The sequence below is a fragment of the Giraffa tippelskirchi genome, chromosome 1 (genome assembly GCF_054371585.1).
Source record: "Giraffa tippelskirchi isolate mGirTip1 chromosome 1, T2T-mGirTip1v1.2.pri, whole genome shotgun sequence".
NCBI classification, from domain to species: domain Eukaryota; kingdom Metazoa; phylum Chordata; class Mammalia; order Artiodactyla; family Giraffidae; genus Giraffa; species Giraffa tippelskirchi.
This window is the reverse complement of record NC_137275.1, coordinates 89,989,513-90,005,626: the sequence shown is the minus strand read 5'-3', so window position 1 is coordinate 90,005,626 and position 16,114 is coordinate 89,989,513. Positions and strand designations below refer to the sequence as shown.

At 40.0% G+C, this 16,114-nt stretch overlaps 1 long non-coding RNA gene across 1 annotated transcript in view; it reads left to right on the top strand.

The window, feature by feature from the left end:
• Positions 1-1,097: 1,097 nt before the first annotated feature.
• LOC145503779 (uncharacterized) overlaps positions 1,098-16,114 on the top strand; it is a 122,245-nt gene continuing 107,228 nt past the window's right edge. Inside the window, exon 1 of the long non-coding RNA XR_014051747.1 lies at positions 1,098-1,150. This is a non-coding gene — a long non-coding RNA (uncharacterized LOC145503779). The remainder of the gene's footprint in view (positions 1,151-16,114) is intronic.

The window sequence follows — 16,114 nt, the reverse complement described above, 5'->3', positions numbered from 1 at the left end:
CCTCATTCTTGATCTCCATCCTGAACTCCCTTCATGGGGTGTTGAAGGTCAGCAGCTGCAGCGGCTCACGAATTAATCCTTATAGAGACCGATGGCAAGTGCAATTTGTAATTGGCAATATACATCAATTTGCACTTCTTTAGTGTAAATTTTTTCCCAACTAATAGCTCTTTAAAATGTTTATGCTTATAATACAAAACAGTATTCTTTATATGGTGGTTTCTTTTTTGTAACTGAACTTTTTGGTAGGCTCTCAAACCATAATTTGATTTTTTTCCACAGCCCGTCTGATAATATTTCTTGTAGCGTGGCTTAACATTTTAAATTGAAAAATAGTACTTCTGATTGACTTATAACAACTTTGCATGGGTGGGGGCCAAAATTATGTCTAATTTTTGCATGCACATCTGACAATATGCTTTTTGTTCATCTTTGATGTGTTTCCATCTTCTGGCTCCCAGCATCCTGTGCTGGGAACAAGGGAAAGATGAATGAAAATCTGTGGCTGTTTTCCCCTTAACACTTGCATTAGACAGTGAAAGTGTGGATCAGTCTTAAGTTTTTCATGATGTGTTACTATGTTGAGCAAGTGGGAGGAACACAAACGAACCATGCTATTAAAAATACATCTTTTTGCTCGCATCTGTTTGGGTAGATGTTTTCCCATGGTATTAAACAAAAAGTGCAACAAATTAGGTTTGCCACTACTTAGTGCTTTTTTACAATGTGCATTGAATGAAAGATTTAAAACAGAGATGGAATTCCAAAGAAAACAGGTGGCGTGAGAGCTGGATTTGATGTTGGCCAGATCCTCTGTGGCACAGATTCACTCTCTCTAAGCAACTGTCCATCCCATGAAAGCTTTTTGCAACTGATTACAAGGAACATGATCTATGATGAGTGTTGAGAGTTGACCTCATGGTTGGATACTTTGGGAGGTCTGTGAGAAAGGATTATTTGCTGATACCTACATGTACATGAAAAATTATCCACTTTATAATGTAATTTCGAGTTATTTTAGTGCTTATTTCTTTGGAAAAGGAGATACATTTTATACTCAGATGACATTTGTCTTTCTACCTTCTTTTCTCCCCTAGGAGGGATGATCTAACTGGCAAACATGATTGTACTTGACTATGCATGTGAATCTGTGAGTATGGTTAAGGTGATGCCTCTTGAAGAAAAAAGGGTGAAACAATGAGTCTTTGTTTATTTTCTTCACAAACTGAAATTTGGCAAATGCTTTACATAGGACATAAATCTTTGATGACAGGATCAGTCTAAAAATTATGTTCCCAAGAAAATAGTTCACAGAAACAATTATCTTTCTGTAATTTGTGAAAATAGGAGTACAACAACTTCACATACAAAGAAATAAGGTTATCATCAGGTGGTGGGTGCCACTTTGGCTTTTTACTGTCACCGAGACCGAGAATATGGTCATTAACACCAAAGTTGTGACAGCATCATAAGAAGAGGTAATTACTTTATTACAATTGATAATTAATAGACTATCTGGCAACCTGCTTTGCATTTCACTTGGGATTAATTAATTAATTTCAGATCATAAAGAGACTTTCCCCTACTATTCTCATTAATCTTACGAACTAATATGTTTTTACACTTTGAAATTTATTTTTTAATTTTTTCAGTTCTAGTATTTGCTTTTTTCAATTTTTATTTTAATATTGGAGTTTAGTTGATTTACAATGTTAAATCAGGTGTACAGCAGAGTGATTCAATTATACATACATATATATTTATTTTTTCAGATTCTTTTTTCTCATAGAAAATATTGAGTATAGTTCCATGTGCTGTACAGTAGGTCCTTGTTGATTATCTTTTTTATATATGAAAAATGGAGTTTTTAAAATTTTGTTATTAATCTATTTCTACATAAGGAATTATCCCAAAATTTAACAAATTAAAAGAAAAACACATTATTTCACAATTTCTGTGGGTCAGGAATCCAGGCAGGGCTTACTGGGTCCTTGACATCAGGATCATCTCAAGTCATGCCTGGGGAAGGATTTGTTTCCAAGTTTTCTCAGTTGCTAGGAGAATTCAGTTTCTTGCTGGCTTTTGGCATGGCAACTTGCTTCACCAGAGTTCACAAGCTTAGAAGGAAATAGAGTCTCCCAGCAAGATGGCTTGGGCTTCCGTGGTAGCTCAGCTAGTAAAGAATCTTCCTGCAATGCAGGAGACCTGGGTTCAGTTCCTGGGTCAGGAATCTCCCCTGGAGAAGGGATAGTCTACCCACTCCAGTATTCTTGGGCTTCGCTGGTGGCTCAGATGGTAAAAAATCTGCCTGCAATGTGGGAGACCTGGGTTTGATCCCTGGCTTGGGAAGATCCCCTGGAGGAGAGCATGGCAACCCACTCCAGTGTTCTTGCCTGGAGAATCCCCAATGGACAGGGGAGCTTGGCAGGCTACAGTCCATGGAGTTGCAAAGATTTAGACATGACTGGGTGACTAAGCACTGCAAGATGGCCATCACAATTGTCTGTAAGCTAATCATGGGAGTGAGACTGCACTGTCACTCTGTATCCTACTTACTGGTCAGAATTAAGTCACCAGGTTCAGCCTACACTTGAGGGAAGAGACTAAACATTAGAGTGAATGCTAGGAGGCAGGGATGATTGATCACCATTTTAAAATTTACCTACCATAAGCAGTAGAAATTCAGCATTGAACAACAGAAGGTTGTGTGTGAAGGAAGATCAATACTGTATGTTCCAAGGGAAATGGACTTGCACAAGATTTGTGCAAATCAGGCTTCCAGAAAAGTGGTATCCTAGAAAACTGGGCACAGTGTGGGGAAAACTTTTTCCTCTACACATACTAATAGAAGTCTTACAGTGAGGGACATCCAGTCAAGGAGAAGGTGACATCCATAACTGGCCAGCAGTCAGTAGTTTTGTCCATCAAAAGCACTTTATGCTTTGGAACTTTTGTAGGTGCTTAGTGAGTCATGAAAAACATAGGAGATACAAAGGAATGCATGATTTAAATGGAAAATAAACTAGTACCCTTAATTGCCTAAAAAATACCAACTATGGAGAACTATAGAGTTTTTAACCTACAACTGTCAAGGAACATAATCCTGGAAGTGCTGATATTTTGGGTTTCTCAGGCGTGGAATTCTCCAGGCCAGAATACTGGAGTGGGTAGCTGTTCTCTTCTCCAGGGGTTCTTCCCAACCCAGGGATCGAACCCAGGTCTCCCATATTGCAGGCAGATTATTTACCAGCTGAGCCATAAGGGAAGCCCAAGGACACTGGAGTGGGTAGCCTATCCCTTTTTCAGCAGATCTTCCCAGCCCAGGAATTAAACTGCAGTCTCCTGCATTGCAGGCAGATTCTTTACCAGCTGAGCTATCAGGGAAGCCCTATCAGGGATGAGTTTGTTGAATTTGAGGTGGCAGCATGTGACGATATTGAACTCATTTTTCTGTTCCCAGGTAAAAGTTTAAGTCTGGAGGTGACCAGAGCTACCGTGTTCTAACGACCACTTAGTCATAGTTGGTCAGTCCTAGGTGAGCACCTTACTCTTTCCCTTAACTGGACCCACAGTCAAAATCGATTCATTCAAGACCCAAGCCTAAGCCGAGCCAATCCAGATTCTTTCTTAGAGACTTGGAATTGAGACCCAGACACTGGAGCCTAGTCTCTGTGGTCTCTGTGATAAAAGAGATGCAAATTCGGTCTGCACAAAGGAAAATGAAATAGACACAAAAAGAAAACAAAATACGCAAAAGAAGAAAAGGTCACATCTTTTGAGTCCCTATTCTCAGGGCTTCCTAAGGCACAGCTTCATTTTTGCCTGGGATCCTTCAATATCTTTTACATTTTTACACTGATTCAGTTTAGGTTACTATTACTTGCTACTCTCACCTAATCCTGAGAAGCCACTGCAGATGATAATTGCAGGTATTTGGAGCAAATGAACCCCCTGAGGAAACAAGAAGAAACCATGAAGGGAGCAATAAAGGTGCAGGGCAAGAAACGAGAGCAAAGCTAACATAGTTTGTGGGTGCTGCAGAGCCAGGGCAGGGAGGGAGGCGTAGGGAGAAACGCCAAATGCCACAGAGCGGTCAAGGAGAATAAGAGAGGAGAAAAGTCCATTCACCTTAGTTTTTCATTTTAATTAAGGTTTTTAATTAAAATTCAAGTTTTTCAAGTTACCACGGGTGGGTAACTTTAAAGCTGTCTATCACTCTAGACAGATTATTGTTGTTTTGTCTCTAAGTCACATCTGAATCTTTTGTGACCCCGTGGACTGTAACCTGCCAGGCTTCTCTGTCCACGGGATTTCCCAGGCAAGAATACTGGAGTGGGTTGCCATTCCTCCTCTAGGGGATCTTCCCAACCCAGGGGTTGAACCCGAGTCTCCTGCATTGGCAGGCAGGTTCTTTACCACTGAGCCACCAGGGAAGCCCTCTCAACAGATTACCTGTAATGAAACCTCTAGGTTAAAACTGTTTTGAGGCTCAGCAAATACTATTTCCTTCTTTAGAAGTTTCCCTAGCACATATGTTGGATATGTACATATTTAATTTAGAATTGTTGGGAAAATGGATTGACTGCATTAAATCTGTGTTGGTTAGGTTTAAAATGATCTGATCTTTAATGGCAAGGTTACTGATTATGGCTGAGTTACTTAGTCTTAGTCTTACTGAGAGCGACATCATTGTGGCCACTATAACAGGCAGGAGAAGACAGAGTATTTCAGGCTGCTTCAGGAGGAATAGAATGGAGACCATCACAAAACAGAGCAGCTCCCAATCAGAAGTGCTTATGATCTGGAAGAATGATGGTGACCAGAGACAGGCTTCTCTGAGAATCAAGAAAGACCCAGAATAGGCCCATTGAGTATATCAGCACTTCTGGCACCTGAGTAACATAGTAGCAGAGAGTCTACCTTTTTAAACATTGAAACTTGACTTAGAAAGAAGAGTGAATCCCCTTGTAAAGGTAAGGCTGACCGATGTTCAGCATAAGCACACTGAGAAACATGCAATACTTCTCTTTTAACTCCTTTTGCTTTTTGTTTTTTGTGTTACTGTGTGGTTCCATGTCTTTTTGTTTGACAAAGAAATTAATTGATTTGTTTTGAAGTGTGTGTGTGTGTGTGTTAGGATAACTAGTAGGTTTTTGCTTGCCCAGATTTACATTCCTACAGCCCTAAATCACTGCCTTTTCCACTAGCCAAAAAAGGCACACAAGCCTTCTAGAATCACTGAGTGATGGTCTAGAGGAAAAAAAAATCAAAGATCTCCACTAATAGTTCTAGAGTATCTCAGGTGCCTCTGAGTCTTAGCCCTGGTCAGAAAGGAGAAAATGCAACCTTGGATTTCCCTGTCACATATCTGGGACCTAGTTGCACAGAAGACAGGCACACAGCCTTTAAGTACTCATGAAAAATACGAGTTACCATTGGAACTGCATGTCTCCTACTGACTGGCATCGCTCTCAGGACAAAAGATCTCGTTGCCTTGATCCTCAGCTTCTTTATCTGTTGCTTTGGGTCCCTAAATTGGGTATGAAGAAAACTCCCAAAATCTTCGCCAAAGAAGTAATGGGTGTGTATTTACCTACTTCCAGGCAGATGAAAAGCTGATACTATCCTGGCGTTGGTTCTCCTGTTATCATTTGGGTTTTTGATTGCATATGGCCTATGCTTGTCAACACTCGTGCTAAGGATGTGACCACGAGCCTGTCACCTAAAAAGCTAAGTAGTTACCAGATTGAGAATTGTTTAAAGAAGTAACTGGAAGCACTGAAAATTTTTAGCATCTGACATAGGTGATGTGGCCACTCAAATGATCATTTAAAAAGTTAGCAGTAGAGAAAAGTGCTTGACTAGTTAACTGAAGGGAAACTCAATACAAAGTAGCATCTGTTATGATTACAACTAGGTAAAAAGTATACATGTGTTCAAACAGAGCTCATTTCTTTGTATGTTTTTTATGTAGACAAACTGAGGGAGGTAATTTATTAGAGTGTTGGGAATCTGGATGATTCTTTTAAAATTCTTGTTGACGTTTATAATACTTGGAGTGTAATGAATTTAAAGTAACCAAAATTAACGGATTTGTAGCAAGTGATGGTTTTTCGCTTGAACAACAATAAAAACACCTTGAATGACAATAAAAACATCTTAACCTAACCCATGCACATAATCACTGAATCAAAGAGTGGCCTGAGTCCAGATTCTTGTGAACAGAGTAGTTATATGGGGTGATAGAGAGGGAGGCGTCCCATCCCAGGAAGAGAGCTCAGAAAGGGTAATAAGATCATTTAAGTGAGCTTTTGTTCTCCATAAAGGAGGGCCGTAGCGCAGCTCTGAAGCTGGGCTGTACAGAAGTTAAACCAGTCACTCTGAGTTCATGGCTAGTTAAGAGAAAAAAATGTCAGTTTCTTCTGGGAAACAGTCCATGAAGCTAAACAATAAGGATGGTCTAGTGATGATAAATTGTGCATAGGAAATTGACCAGAGGAAAACAGAATTTTTTCTTGAGAGGAGATGCATCTAACTTACTGGAGATCTATGTGTTCTGCAAAAGCAATTAGAATTAGAGTCCTTGAGAGAGGGCCAGCTCAGCTAGAAAGCAGGAAGTTTCACTTCCCTCAACTTAACGATGGAGATGAAAGAACAGAAACTCTATGCCTGTCTGCCTCCAATGAGCATTTGTTTTTGTGTATTAAACTTTAAGAAGACACGGTAATAACCCCTGAAATCACAGAGGCTTTAGCTTAGTAGATTCAGATAGTTTTAACGATCCACAATGTCTGTTGAAATGTTTAGTTCTAAATTTAATCTGTGGTGAGAGCACAAACTTGGGGTTCAATTCCACTTTTCAGTATCTACGTGATCTTGGGCAACATCTTGCTTAGACTGACCGAGTCGCAACAAAATGAGAATAAGAATACTGTCTTAGAGACCATTGTGTTATATTGAATGAAACCTCCTCAAGGTAATTTAAGAAGGCAGGAGAAATAATTGTAAGGATTCAGACTGTCTTTTGAACGTCCAAGAACAGGAAGTGTGGCAGACCTCATAAGCAAGTGAATCCAGGAACTGAAATACAGCCAGGCACCAATGTGACTTCTGAGTCAGTCAGTCTCTCGTAAGGCCAAACAGTCTTCATCTGCCTCGTTTCTCATTCTCCCCAAAGACTTGCAAATGGATCCAACATGGCCTGTCCATCAGACTTTTATCTGTTCTGATGTTCGACAGAGGCTAACCTGGTTTATGTATATCCAACTGAGAATCCCTAACGATATGAATTTGACTGGCACAGTCCACCTGTTGTCAAATGTTTGGCTCTGGTCAAGTCCGCCGTGAGTGGTGGATCAGGATTTTGTCATATGAAAGCCAACCCCTCCCTGAAATATGATAAGCGGGTGAGAGTAAAGAGAAAATGATAGGCATCTCTAGAAATGAAACTTGACTTGCTAGGGACAGTATGAGGATCAAATGAAATACTGTATGTGAAGGATACAGAACAGCTCCTGACAAGTAGCTCTATAAATGGAGTCTGAAGTAAACACAGCTGATCGGCAAGGGCCATAAAATCTCCTCCACCTAATCTTTGAAGTCATATTTTGCTGTGCCTGTCATTAAAGAAAGAAGCTCATGGGATCATTAATTATGTGAAATACATGAGAAGTTTATTTTGTGGTCAAAGTGGCCAATATGAGAAGAAGCTGCCTGAGCAGCTGATATACTGTGATCAGGTTCTTCCAAGGTGGTGAATGGTCACGTCCCTGTTCCCATCTCTGTGGTCTCATTTGAGTTTCCTACATATGTTTACTGAAAGTAGATGGTAGCTTGAAATGCTACCTTGCAAAATGATTAAGTTATTTGGATACTTTCCATGAGTTTATGTAAAAGACATGTGGCCACTGACTAAATTTTTTTTGTTAAATTGCTTTCTCCTCCTGTGTTGGTTTTGATGAGATTAGAGAGCATCAGAGGCAAGACACTGGGCCCAAATGAAAGATCCTACTTTAACATTGGAATGGTATTTACCTTTCACAGGCATCTCTTCTCTGATTCTGAGAAAATAGCCTCCACACAGAAAGAAGCAGTCAGTCCCCCAAATAGCCAAGCTCAGCTGAAGCGCAAACTCCTCCCTGAAATGTGCTATTTCATTCCTGCTTAAATCAAGTTGTCTATTTTTAGAATTTAAATATCCCCTTTAATTAAAGAAACATTATGAAATGAGGATGAATGTGCTTTTTCTTCTGCACCTGCAGCAGTCCTGTTGTCAGAGGTGGTGCTATTTTTAAAAGAAAAATTATCCTGATAAACTTGAGTTCTGTACTTGATATTGTATACTAGAGAAATTTTTGAAAAATTCGAAAACCCAAATGCACTGAATAGTTTCTCTTTGAGATGATTCGAATTTTTTGTGCCAATTTAAAGCAATGCCTTTCCTTGCTGCACGGTCAGGTTTTAAAAAAACCAAAAATTATAAGTAAATACACACAAAAAGTTAACTTTTCTCTGAAAGATTTTTTTAATGATTCCATACTCTAGGAAGACATTACCTAATACATTACCTTCTTTTCTTACTTGCAGCTTTCAGACTTTACCTTTCAGGGCTAAATTCTGCTTTAGTCTAAGGTCAGTATTTATTTCAGAAGGAAGGGCACCAGTGCAGTTGTCAGGAAATGTCTCAAAGAAAACCATGATGTGCACAAGTTATGAGATGTTCATCTTGCACATGTTAGTGAAGTGGCTATAGCTACGTCTGGTTTTAGGCTGAAGAATTTGGGGGAGAAGTCCAGTAGTCACCTGGCTTAGGATCACATAAGAAACCTGCATTTTTCCTGACTGGATCCAATCCACTTTGGTGCAAATTTCCTAAAATTGCCCCCAGGTAGCCTTCATAAGAGGGCTTCCCTGGTGATTCAGACAGTAAAAAAAATCTCCCTGCAATGCAGGAGACCCAGGTTCAATCCCTGGGTCAGGAAGATCCCCTGGGAGAAGGGAATGGCAACCCACTCCAGTATTCTTGCCTGGAGAATCCCATGGACAGAGGAACTGGATGGGCTATGTAGTCCATGGGGTCAAAAGACTCAGACATGACTGAGGGACTTTCACAGCCTTCATAAGATGGAGGTCCCTCCACTGCTGGGGAGTAGAGATGATATGGTTGTGGGTACATCATATCAGTCCTGATACATTTTGGATTGCACAAACGTTGCGGAAGATGTCAGAGGGACACTGGTTATTAAATAGATAGTACTAGATAGAGATAAAGTGAAGGTACCAGACCTTAATCCTGATGCTGTAGGACACTGCTCTGGCCCTATCATAAGCGCCCCACCCTCTTATCAACTCAAAGTTCTTTCCTGAGTCTGACCTGTTATATCCAGCAGCCTTTTTACATCTCCATCTGGAAAATGTACAAACCCTCACCATGTCCAAAAATTGAACATATGGTTTTTCCTTACAAAACTTTACATATTTCATTGGTTTATGTGTTCCAGCCTCCATCCTCTTGCCTCAGCCAGAAATCAAGGTGCTACTCTTCACAATTCCTCTTGCATTTGCCTCCATATCCAGTTTCACTTAGTCAAGTCAACGCTACATCCCAGTAAATCTTTGACTTTGTGGTTTGCACCCCTCTTGGATTCCTTTTAAAGTCCATCCATTATAATATTTCTTCTTTCAATGGAAGTGATGATTAGTTTCCTAAAAGTGGGCCATTAAAAAAAAATACAAATGAATTTTCCATAAGAAAAACAGCAGCATTAGAGGTATACATTCAAGTGAATAGAATAGTTATGCTGGAGTAATGTGAGTTTAAAGAAAAACAAAAAAGTGAATATATAAAATGTTGTTTCATGAAAAAAATAAAATGTTAATGACGATGACCAAATAAGCCACTGATTTAACTCATGCTTCCTCTAGTGCTAATGTGCTCACAAATCACCTGGTTGTTGTTGTTCAGTTGCTATGTCATATCCGACTCTTTGTGACCCAATGGACTGCAGCACACCAGGCTTCTCTGTTCTTCACTATCTCCTGGAGCTTGCTCAAACTTATCCATTGAGTCAGTGATGCCATCCAACCATCTCATCCTCTGTTGCCCCCTTCTCTTCCTGTCCTCAATCTTTCCCAGTGTCATGGTCTTTTCCAATTAGCCAGCTCTTTGCATCAGGTGGCCAAAGTATTGGAGCTTCAGCGTTAGCATCAGTCCTTCCAATGAATATTCAGGGTTTATTTCCTTTAGGACTGACTGGTTTGATCTCCTTGCAGTCCAAGGGACTCTCAAGAGTCTTCTCCAGCACCACATTGAAAGCATCAATTATTCAGTGCTCAGCCTTCTTTATGGTCTAACTTTCACATCTCTACATGGCTACTGGAAAAGCCATAACTATGACTATATGGGCCTTTGTCAGCAAAGTGATGTGTGTGCTTTTTAATATGTTGTGTCAGTTTGTCATAGCTTTTCTTCCGAGGAGCAAGCATCTTAATTTCATGGCTGCAGTCACTGTCTGCAGTGATTTTGGAGCCCAAGAAAATAAAGTCTGTCACTGTTTGCACTTTTCCCCCACCTATTTGCCATGAAGTGATGGGACTGGATGCCATGATCTTCGTTTTTTTAAATGTTGAGTTTAAGCCAGCTTTTTCACTCTCCTCTTTCATGCTCCTCAGGAGACTCTAGTTCCTCTTCACTTTCTTCCATTAGAGCAGTATCATATGCTTATCTGAGGTTGTTGATATTTCTCCCAGCAATCTTGATTACTGTTTGTGATTCATCCAGCCTGGCATTTCACATGCTGTACTCTGCATATAGGTTAAATAAGCAAGGTGACAATGTGCAGCTTTGACATACTCCTTTCCCAATTTTGAACCAGTCAGTTGTCCCATGCCTGGTTCTAACTGTTGCTTCTTGGCCCGCATACAGGTTTCTCAGGAGACAGGTAAAATGCTCTGGTATTCCCATTTCTTTAAGAATTTTCCACAGTTCGTTGTGATCCACACAGTCAAAAGCTTTAGTGTAGTTAATGGAGCAGAAGTTTTTTTTTTTTTTTTAAATTCCCTTGCTGTTTCTATGGTCCAATGGATGTTGGCAATTTGATCTCTGGTTCCTCTGTCTTTTCTAAATCCAGCTTGTACATCTGGAAGTCCTCGGTTCATATACTGTTGAACCCTAGCTTGAAGGATTTTGAGCATGAACTTGCTTGCATGTGAAATGAGCACAAATCACCTGGTGATCTTGTTAAAATGCAGATTCTGATCTGATTGGTCTGGGTAGGGACTGAGATTCTGTATCTCTTAGAGGCTCCAAGGTGATGGCTGATGCTGCTGATTAGAAAACTGTACTTCCAGTAATAAGACCTTAACTGTACTACTCTCACTCATGTTCATTTGCATCACAAGGAATTCTTGCTCCGTATCATCTGTCTCACTGAGGGACGTTTCAAACTTGGCTCTCACATGTTAACAACGTGCTGATGCTTTTCCTCTGGCCAAGCAGCTCCTCAGGGAAGTGACCCTTTCACTTTGTTTCACTGTAGGTGATAACATCTGTTTTTATAACAGGTGTAGAATCTGCAATTTGCATGAATCACAGTGACACTAAATGACATTTGACAGACATGTAAACTCTTAAAAGATTAAAAACTAAGAAACAAAAACAGCACACCATAAATACATGTGTTTACAGAACATGGACCTAAAAACACCTCAGCAGCAACTGAGAAATCACTTCACATCATTCTTAACCACTCTCATCATGAGAACTGGTGTTGCCAACAAAAGTCTCCAAAAATGTTGTAGGGCAATATAAACCATGGTATCCCGAAAATAACACATGAGTACTTTCCCTGAAACAATTTTGAATTTTTCATCACTTTTTTTTCTGAAAATAAAAGGAGATATGTTGAGTTGCAAAATTTAATATTTTCTTAAGATGAAAATTTTCTATTTCTTTATGCAAATAAGATCATGCTATGTATTCAACTCTCTCCACTTAACAATTGGGCATCCTTATTTACTAGTACACTATATTGTTTTTAACATATGCTATTTGATGCCTGTGTATCAAAACCCTTATTTTTGTATATTTGTATGCATCCTGAAATTTTATTTAAAATACATCTGACCTGAGGTAGAGGTTCACATCCATTAACTGAAAAAAAAAAAAAAATAGTTGCATGACTTTAGATTACATTGTGTTGCTAAACACTGTCTAAATGCTTCCTCTGTCCCAAACTGTACCAACTGCTTTACAAGCATTATTTCATTACATCCTGGGGCAAAATTTAATGTAAGGTATTGTAAAGCTAATGTGTAGAAGTGAAGTGAAAAGACTGCTGTGGACATTCCAGTTTGAGTGCAAAAACTACTCAAATGGAAGAGAAATATTTAATAAAATAATTAGAAGTCATTATGGTATTTTGACGAGCACAGGACAGGAAACTTGAAACATATCTGGGGGGAGAAAGTCAAGAACTTCTATAGACACTGCCATATTCATTCACTGGGAGTTTGCAGGGATGATTCCTTTGTGAGTGGCAAAGACCTGCTGGAGCAGATCTTTTGAATTCGTCTTCTCTCTGTCGCCTCTGGTGCTCACCTAGTTCAAACCTTGGTGATTCCTCATCTGGACTATTGCAGTAGACTCGTATTTGGTCTCACTGCCTCCAATCTAGCTGCTTCTCCAACCCCAACCCATCTCATTTCCCACACTGGCACAGAATCACCTTTGTAAAATGCATACCTAACTCTGTCACTCCTCTCCAAGTCCTTCAGTGAGCCTCCATCAAGTACAGGGTGAAGTCTCAGCAGCCTTCTTGGTATACAAGTTCCCCTCAGCCTGGCCGCTCTTTTCGCCTCACTCCCTCTATCTACCTCCAGAAATACCACGTTACATTTAGCTCTTCAAATACATGAGGCTACTTCATCCTTTTGGGGCCATTGCCTACACCACCACTTTCGCTTGGAATCACTGGGACATGGTAGGCATCATGAGTACAGGGACTGTCTATCTTACTCTCAGAAATCGACACAGACTTCCAATAAGTATGCGATTGAGGCCCCTTCATTTCTTCTACCTCCTATGTGTGTTACTACCATACTCAACACGTGTCTTAGGCAATGTGTCTTCTGCTACTAGAGAGGAAGGGGTTGAAGTTTGTAACTGAAGACAATTTCTTATTCATCTCTGTTCAGTTCAGTTCAGTCACTCAGTCATGTCTGACTCTTTGCGACCCCATGAACTGGAGCACGCCTGGCCTCCCTGTCCATCACCAACTCCCAGAGTTTACCCAAACTCATTTCCATCGAGTCAGTGATGCCATCTAACCATCTCATCCTCTGTCGTCCCCTTCTCCTCCTGCCTTCAATCTTTCCCAACATCAGGGTCTTTTCAAATGAGTCAGCTCTTCGCATCAGGTGGCCAAAATACTCGAGTTTCAGCTTCAACATCAGTCCTTCCAATGAATACCCAGGACTGATCTCCTTTGGGATGGACTGGTTGGATCTCCATGCAGGCCAAGGGACTCTCAAGAGTCTTCTCCAGCACCACAGTTCAAAAGCATCAATTCTTCTGCGCTCAGCTTTCTTTATAATCCAACTCTCACATCCATACATGACTACTGGAAAAACCATACTTTGACTAGATGGACCTTTGTTGGCAAAGTAATGTCTCTGCTTTTTAATTTGCTGTCTAGGTTGGTCATAACTTTCCTTCCAAGGAGTAAGCGTCTTTTAATTTCATGGCTGCAGTCACCATCAGCAGTGATTTTGGAGCCCCCAAAAATAAAGTCTGACACTGTTTCCACTGTTTCCCCATCTATTTGCCATGAAGTGATGGCACCAGATGCCATGATCTTAGTTTTCTCAGTGTTGAACTTTAACCCAACTTTTTCACTTTTCTCTTTCACTTTCATCAAGAGGCTCTTTAGTTCTTCACTTTCTGCCATAAGGATGGTGTCATCTGCATATCTGAGGTTATTGATATTTCTCCCAGCAATCTTGATTCCAGCTTGTGCTTCATCCAGCCCAGCATTTCTCATGATGTACTCTGCATATAAGTTAAATAAGCAGGGTGACAATATACAGCCTTGACGTACTCCTTTTCCTATTTGGAAACAGTCTGTTGTTCCATGTCCAGTTCTAACTGTTGCTTCCTGTCCTGCATACAGATTTCTCAAGAAGCAGGTCAGGTGGTCTGGTATTTCCACGTCTTGAAGAATTTTGCACAGTTTATTGTGATCCACACAGTCAAAGGCTTTGGCATAGTCAATAAAGCAGAAATAAATGTTTTTCTGGAACTCTCTTGCTTTTTTGATGATCCAGCAGATTTTGGCAATTTGATCTCTGGTTCCTCTGCCTTTTCTAAAACCAGCTTGAACATCTGGAAGTTCACGGTTCACATGTTGCTGAAGCCTGGCTTGCAGAATTTTGATCATTACTAGCGTGTGAGATGAGTGCAATTGTGCGGTAGTTTGAGCATTCTTTAGCATTGCCTTTCATTGGGATTAGAATGAAAACTGACCTTTTCAAGTCCTGTGGCCACTGCTGAGTTTTCCAAATTTGCTGGCATATTGAGTGCAGCACTTTCACAGCATCATCTTTTAGGATTTGAAATAGCTCAACTGGAATTCCATCACCTCCACTAGCTTTGTTCATAGTGATACTTCCTAAGGCCCACTTGACTTCACATTCCAGAATGTCTGGCTCTAGGTGAGTGATCACACCATCATGATTATCTGGGTTGTGAAGATCTTTTTTGTATAGTTCTTCTGTGTATTCTTGCCACCTCTTCTTAATATCTTCTGCTTCTTTTAGGTCCATACCATTTCTGTCCTTTATCAAGCCTATCTTTGCATGAAATATTCCCTTGGTATCTATAATTTTCTTCAAGGGATCTCTAGTCTTTCCCAATCTGTTGTTTTCCTCTATTTCTTTTGATCAATGAGGAAGGCTTTCTTATCTCTCGTTGCTATTCTTTGGAACTCTGCATTCAAATGGGTATATCTTTCCTTTTCTCCTTTGCTTTACACTTCTATTCTTTTCACAGCTATTTGTAAGGCTTCCTCAGACAGCCATTTTGCTTTTTTACATTCCTTTTTCTTGGGGATGGTGTTGATTCCTGTCTCCTGTACAATGTCACGAACCTCCGTTCATAGTTCAACAGGCACTCTGTCTCTCAGATCTAGTCCCTTAAATCTATTTCTCACTTCCACTGTATAATCATAAGGGATTTGATTTAGGTCATACCTGAATGGTCTAGTGGTTTTCCCTATTTTCTTCAATTTATGTCTGAATTTGGCAATAAGGAGTTCATGATCTGAGCCACAGTCCGCTCCCGGTCTTGTTTTTGCTGACTGTATAGAGCTTCTCCATCTTTGGCTGCTAAGAATATAATCATCTGATTTCGGGATAACTATTTAGCATGAGGTCTAACAGGGCTCACTAATTTTCTTTTTTACGTAAATTCCAATATATGACTTTTTCTTCTGTACATTTAGTCAAAAGGTATAAACATATTTTTGGTTGTTATTGCCTATTACCATCTGCTCTATGGTTTTCTCTGTTAAGTGTTTCACCACTTAAATACCAGCAGTGCCATATTAATGTGTTCAGTTTTACCGAGACTTCATCCATATCAGTTTATTGTTTTAATACTTACTATTTCAAAAATAATGTAGTAGGCTTATGTGTGTGACAAGTGGTGCTGCAGATTGTTTTTAGATATATTTCTTCAGTTTTTCTAAGCTGTTTACTTTGGAAAGAGAAGAGAAGAATCTGGAAGTGTGAGAGGTGGAGGCCTCCAGGGTCTGCTGGGATGGAAACCAGGGACTTCAGGACATCTCTCTTCACTCTCCCCCACTTCCATTGTATCGACTTATTTTAACTGATAGTCCAACCCTATGCATGCACATCCTTAATTAGGATAAACAATTGAGGCAAAAACTCTTCTCTACTTTCTCCTGTCTCAAGCAGCTTCTCAGTGTTTTGTTCATGAATGATTTCTGATGTTAAGCCTTTTTAGTTTGTTTAATTGATGATTTTCAGTAATATTTAATTCCTCTGGGTCTGTTTTCCTCATTTGTCATCTACTTTTGGGGTATGAAATATGTCTGAG